Here is a 7,045-nt window from a genome sequence, read left to right as displayed (position 1 = left end):
CAGGCAATGGAGGACGCATGTGGGGACATAGAGGTTGCCTCTGTCCAAGGTTGGATACGCCATGCTAGGAGATACTTCCCTCCATGTTTGGCAAGAGAAAATGTATCTTGTGATGTGGACGAAGTATTGTGGCCAGACCCAGCCCGGAGAAGAGATGAAGCGTAGCTTAGCACTGGTGACTGCCCCCCCCCCCCCCCCCCCCTACCAATTCCTGGACTGCCCCCCCGGGACCCCACACACACAAAATTGTGTTCTTTACTGTATGCTAAAGAATATACTTTTGGTTTACATATGTTTATGGTTTTGTTGTATGCTACTGTATACAACAGTAATGTTTGGCCTAATAAATATTTTCTGTTTCTACATTGCATCGGTGTTTACAGTGTACTTGTTACCCCTCTCAGCAGATTTCTTTCACTGTAGAACATTGTATTGAAATGTAGATATAAGCCTATGAAAGACCAAAGAGCTTTAGATTTAGAACAACAGTGTTTACATGGTATATCCAAAAATGTACTATTATGAAAGCAGTGTTTGCCATTTGATGCAAATGCTTCATTCAAACATGTGTTGATGGCATTTTGAATGCTGTGTTACATTTTGAAGGAGATGTGAAGCATTTTGCATTTTGTGTGTGCAGTTTCGGGAATTGTGTGAGTTTTGAAAACAGGAGACAGTTTTGAAAACGTGTGTAAGCAGTTGGAAAAACTGTAAGATCCTACATCTGTAGAAAACCCTGGAAACGTTGTGCTGATTAGAATCCCTAAGGTAGTGCATGCGAACATGGGTGACTTGGTTTCAACCACCATGAAATGGCTTTGGGGCCAGATATGCCCTAATTACTGCAGACTCAACCTGCCGCTCAGAGCTACCGTGTGTGTGTGTGTGTGTGTGTGTGTGTGTGTGTGTGTGTGTGTGTGTGTGTGTGTGTGTGTGTGTGTGTGTGTGTAAAATAAGCTGAGTTGTTATTTTTCTCTCCATGTGTTCCTCTTTTACATTCTCTCCCTGTCTCTCAACCCTCCCCTACACCATCCTCCCTGGTTACTGTCTCTCTCAACCCCCCCACACCATCCTCCCTGGTTACTGTCTCTCTCAACCCTCCCCCACACCATCCTCCCTGGTTACTGTCTCTCTCAACCCTCCCCCACACCATCCTCATTGGTTACTGTCTCTCTCAACCCTCCCCCACACCATCCTCCCTGGTTACTGTCTCTCTCAACCCTCCCCCACACCATCCTCATTGGTTACTGTCTCTCTCAACCCTCCCCCACACCATCCTCCCTGGTTACTGTCTCTCTCAACCTTCCACCACACCATCCTCCCTGGTTACTGTCTCTCTCAACCCTCCCCCACACCATCCTCACTGGTTACTGTCTCTCTCAACCCTCCCCCACACCATCCTCCCTGGTTACTGTCTCTCTCAACCCTCCCCTACACCATCCTCCCTGGTTACTGTCTCTCTCAACACTCCCCTACACCATCCTCCCTGGTTACTGTCTCTCAACCCCCCCCCCCACACCATCCTCCACTGGTTACTGTCTCTCTCAACCCTCCCCCACACCATCCTCACTGGTTACTGTCTCTCTCAACCCCCCCCACACCATCCTCACTGGTTACTGTCTCTCTCAACCCTCCCCCACACCATCCTCACTGGTTACTGTCTCTCTCAACCCCCCCCCCCCACACATCCTCACAGGTTACTGTCTCTCTCAACCCCCCCCACACCATCCTCACTGGTTACTGTCTCTCTCAACCCTCCCCCACGCCATCCTCACTGGTTACTGTCTCTCTCAACCCCCCCACACCATCCTCACTGGTTACTGTCTCTCTCAACCCCCCCCCCACACCATCCTCACTGGTTACTGTCTCTCTCAACCCTCCCCACTCCATCCTCACTGATTACTGTCTCTCTCAACCCTCCCCCACACCATCCTCAATGGTTACTGTCTCTCTCAACCCTCCCCCACACCATCCTCCCTGTTTACTGTCTCTCTCAACCCTCCCCAACACCATCCTCCCTGGTTACTGTCTCTCTCAACCCTCCCCTACACCATCCTCCCTGGTTACTGTCTCTCAACCCCCCCCCACACCATCCTCACTGTTTACTGTCTCTCTCAACCCTCCCCCACACCATCCTCACTGGTTACTGTCTCTCTCAACCCTCCCCCCACACAATCCTCAACGGTTACTGTCTCTCTCAACCTCCCCCCCCCCACACCATCCTCACTGGTTACTGTCTCTCTCAACCCTCCCCCACACCATCCTCACTGGTTACTGTCTCTCTCAACCCCCCCCACACCATCCTCACTGGTTACTGTCTCTCTCAACCCCCCCCACACCATCCTCACTGGTTAGTGTCTCTCTCAACCCCCCCACACCATCCTCACTGGTTACTGTCTCTCTCAACCATCCCCCACACCATCCTCACTGGTTACTGTCTCTCTCAACCCTCCCCTACACCATCCTCACTGGTTACTATCTCTCTCAACCCTCCCCCACACCATCCTCACTGGTTACTGTCTCTCTCAACCCTCCCCCACACCATCCTCACTGGTTACTGTCTCTCTCAACCCTCCCCCACTCCAACCGCACTGGTTACTGTCTCTCTCAACCCTCCCCCACACCATCCTCACTGGTTACTGTCTCTCTCAACCCTCCCCCACACCATCCTCACTGGTTACTGTCTCTCTCAACCATCCCCCACACCATCCTCACTGGTTACTTTCTCTCTCAACCCTCCCCCACACCATCCTCACTGGTTACTGTCTCTCTCAACCCTCCCCCACACCATCCTCACTGGTTACTGTCTCTCTCAACCCTCCCCCACTCCAACCGCACTGGTTACTGTCTCTCTCAACCCTCCCCCACTCCATCCGCACTGGTTACTGTCTCTCTCAACCCTCCCCCACACCATCCTCACTGGTTACTGTCTCTCTCAACCCTCCCCCACGCCATCCTCACTGGTTACTGTCTCTCTCAACCCCCCCACACCATCCTCACTGGTTACTGTCTCTCTCAACCCCCCCCCACACCATCCTCACTGGTTACTGTCTCTCTCAACCCTCCCCCACACCATCCTCACTGGTTACTGTCTCTCTCAACCCTCCCCCACACCATCCTCACTGGTTACTGTCTCTCTCAACCCCCCCACACATCCTCACTGGTTACTGTCTCTCTCAACCCCCCCACACCATCCTCACTGGTTACTGTCTCTCTCAAACCTCCCCAACACCATCCTCACTGGTTAGTGTCTCTCTCAACCCTCCCCCACACCATCCTCACTGGTTACTGTCTCTCTCAACCCTCCCCCACACCATCCTCACTGGTTACTGTCTCTCTCAACCCTCCCCTACACCATCCTCACTGGTTACTTTCTCTCTCAACCCTCCCCCACACCATCCTCACTGGTTACTGTCTCTCTCAACCCTCCCCCACTCCAACCGCACTGGTTACTGTCTCTCTCAACCCTCCCCCACTCCATCCGCACTGGTTACTGTCTCTCTCAACCCTCCCCCACACCATCCTCACTGGTTACTGTCTCTCTCAACCCTCCCCCACGCCATCCTCACTGGTTACTGTCTCTCTCAACCCCCCCCCCACACCATCCTCACTGGTTACTGTCTCTCTCAACCCCCCCCACACCATCCTCACTGGTTACTGTCTCTCTCAACCCTCCCCCACACCATCCTCACTGGTTAGTGTCTCTCTCAACCCTCCCCCACACCATCCTCACTGGTTACTGTCTCTCTCGACCCTCCCCCACACCATCCGCACTGGTTACTGTCTCTCTCAACCCTCCCCCACTCCATCCGCACTGGTTACTGTCTCTCTCAACCCTCCCCCACACAATCCCTACTGGTTACTGTCTCTCTCAACCCACCCCCACGCCATCCTCACTGGTTACTGTCTCTCTCAACCCCCCCCACACCATCCTCACTGGTTACTGTCTCTCTCAACCCTCCCCACACAATCCTCACTGGTTACTGTCTCTCTCAACCCTCCCCCACACCATCCTCACTGGTTAGTGTCTCTCTCAACCCTCCCCCACACCATCCTCACTGGTTACTGTCTCTCTCAACCCTCCCCCACACCATCCTCACTGGTTACTTTCTCTCTCAACCCTCCCCCACACCATCCTCACTGGTTACTGTCTCTCTCAACCCTCCCCCACGCCATCCTCACTGGTTACTGTCTCTCTCAAATCCCCCCACACCATCCTCACTGGTTACTGTCTCTCTCAACCCCCCCACACAATCCTCACTGGTTACTGTCTCTCTCAACCCTCCCCCACGCCATCCTCACTGGTTACTGTCTCTCTCAACCCTCCCCACACCATCCTCACTGGTTACTGTCTCTCTCAACCCTCCCCCACACCATCCTCACTGGTTACTGTCTCTCTCAACCCTCCCCCACGCCATCCTCACTGGTTACTGTCTCTCTCAACCCTCCCCCACACCATCCTCACTGGTTACTGTCTCTCTCAACCCTCCCCCACACCATCCTCCCTGTTTACTGTCTCTCTCAACCCTCCCCCACACCATCCTCCCTGGTTACTGTCTCTCAACCCCCCCAACACCATCCTCACTGGTTACTGTCTCTCTCAACCCTCCCCCACACCATCCTCACTGGTTACTGTCTGTCTCAACCCTCCCCCCACACCATCCTCACTGGTTACTGTCTCTCTCAACCCCCCCCACACCATCCTCACTGGTTACTGTCTCTCTCAACCCCCCCCACACATCCTCACTAGTTACTGTCTCTCTCAACCCCCCAACACAATCCTCACTGGTTACTGTCTCTCTCAACCCTCCCCCACGCCATCCTCACTGGTTACTGTCTCTCTCAACCCCCCCCCCACACCATCCTCACTGGTTACTGTCTCTCTCAACCCCCCCACACCATCCTCACTGGTTACTGTCTCTCTCAACCCTCACCCACGCCATCCTCCCTGGTTACTGTCTCTCTCAAGCCTCCCCCACACCATCCTCACTGGTTACTGTCTCTCTCAACCCTCCCCCACACCATCCTCACTGGTTACTGTCTCTCTCAACTCTCCCCCACTCCATCCGCACTGGTTACTGTCTCTCTCAACCCTCCCCCACACCAACCTCACTGGTTACTGTCTCTCTCAACCCTCCCCCACGCCATCCTCACTGGTTACTGTCTCTCTCAACCCCCCCCCCCACACCATCCTCACTGGTTACTGTCTCTCTCAACCCCCCCCCCCCACACCATCCTCACTGGTTACTGTCTCTCTCAACCCTCCCCCACGCCATCCTCACTGGTTACTGTCTCTCTCAACCCTCCCCACACCATCCTCACTGGTTACTGACTCTCTCAACCCTCCCCCACACCATCCTCACTGGTTACTGTCTCTCTCAACCCTCCCCCACTCCAGCCTCACTGATTACTGTCTCTCTCAACCCCCCCCCCCCACACCATCCTCACTGGTTACTGTTTCTCTCGACCCTCACCCACGCCATCCTCCCTGGTTACTGTCTCTCTCAACTCTCCCCCACACCATCCTCACTGGTTACTGTCTCTCTCAACCCTCCCCCACACCATCCTCACTGGTTAGTGTCTCTCTCAACCCTCCCCCACACCATCCTCACTGGTTACTGTCTGTCTCAACCCTCCCCCACACCATCCTCACTGGTTACTGTCTCTCTCAACCCTCCCCTACACCATCCTCACTGGTTACTGTCTCTCTCAACCCTCCCCCACGCCATCCTCACTGGTTACTGTCTCTCTCAACCCTCCCCCACGCCATCCTCACTGGTTACTGTCGCTCTCAACCCTCCCCCACACCATCCTCACTGGTTACTGTCTCTCTCAACCCTCCCCCACGCCATCCTCACTGGTTACTGTCTCTCTTAACCCCCCCCACACCATCCTCACTGGTTACTGTCTCTCTCAACCCCCCCCCCACACCATCCTCACTGGTTACTGTCTCTCTCAACCCCCCCCCACTCCATCCGCAATGGTTACTGTCTCTCTCAACCCTCCCCCACACCATCCTCACTGGTTACTGTCTCTCTCAACCCTCCCCCACACCATCCTCACTGGTTACTGTCTCTCTCAACCCTCCCCCACACCATCCTCACTGGTTACTGTCTCTCTCAACCCTCCCCCACACCATCCTCACTGGTTACTTTCTCTCTCAACCCTCCCCCACACCATCCTCACTGGTTACTGTCTCTCTCAACCCTCCCCCACACCATCCTCACTGGTTACTGTCTCTCTCAACTCTCCCCTACACCATCCTCCCTGGTTACTGTCTCTCTCAACCCTCCCCCACACCATCCTCACTGGTTACTGTCTCTCTCAACCCTCCCCCACACCATCCACACTGAATACTGTCTCTCTCAACCTTCCCCCACACCATCCTCACTGGTTACTGTCTCTCTCAACCCTCCCCTACACCATCCTCACTGGTTACTGTCTCTCTCAACCCTCCCCTACACCATCCTCACTGGTTACTGTCTCTCTCAACCCTCCCCTACACCATCCTCACTGGTTACTGTCTCTCTCAACCCTCCCCCACACCATCCTCACTGGTTACTGTCTCTCTCAACCCTCCCCTACACCATCCTTACTGGTTACTGTCTCTCTCAACCTTCCCCCACACCATCCTTACTGGTTACTGTCTCTCTCAACCCTCCCCCACACCATCCTCACTGGTTACTGTCTCTCTCAACCCTCCTCTACACCATCCTCACTGGTTACTGTCTCTCTCAACCCTCCCCCACACCATCCTCACTGGTTACTGTCTCTCTCAACCCTCCCCCACACCATCCTCACTGGTTACTGTCTCTCTCAACCCTCCCCCACACCATCCTCACTGGTTACTGTCTCTCTCAACCCTCCTCTACACCATCCTCTCTGGTTACTGTCTCTCTCAACCCTCCCCCACACCATCCTCATTGGTTACTGTCTCTCTCAACCCTCCCCTACACCATCCTCCCTGGTTACTGTCTCTCTCAACCCTCCCCCACACCATCCTCACTGGTTACTGTCTCTCTCAACCCTCCCCCACACCATCCTC

Source organism: Salmo trutta, chromosome 39 (assembly GCF_901001165.1).
Source record: "Salmo trutta chromosome 39, fSalTru1.1, whole genome shotgun sequence".
Classification (NCBI taxonomy): Eukaryota; Metazoa; Chordata; class Actinopteri; order Salmoniformes; family Salmonidae; genus Salmo; species Salmo trutta.
The sequence above is the reverse complement of the archived record's forward strand: the minus strand, read 5'-3'. Positions refer to the sequence as shown.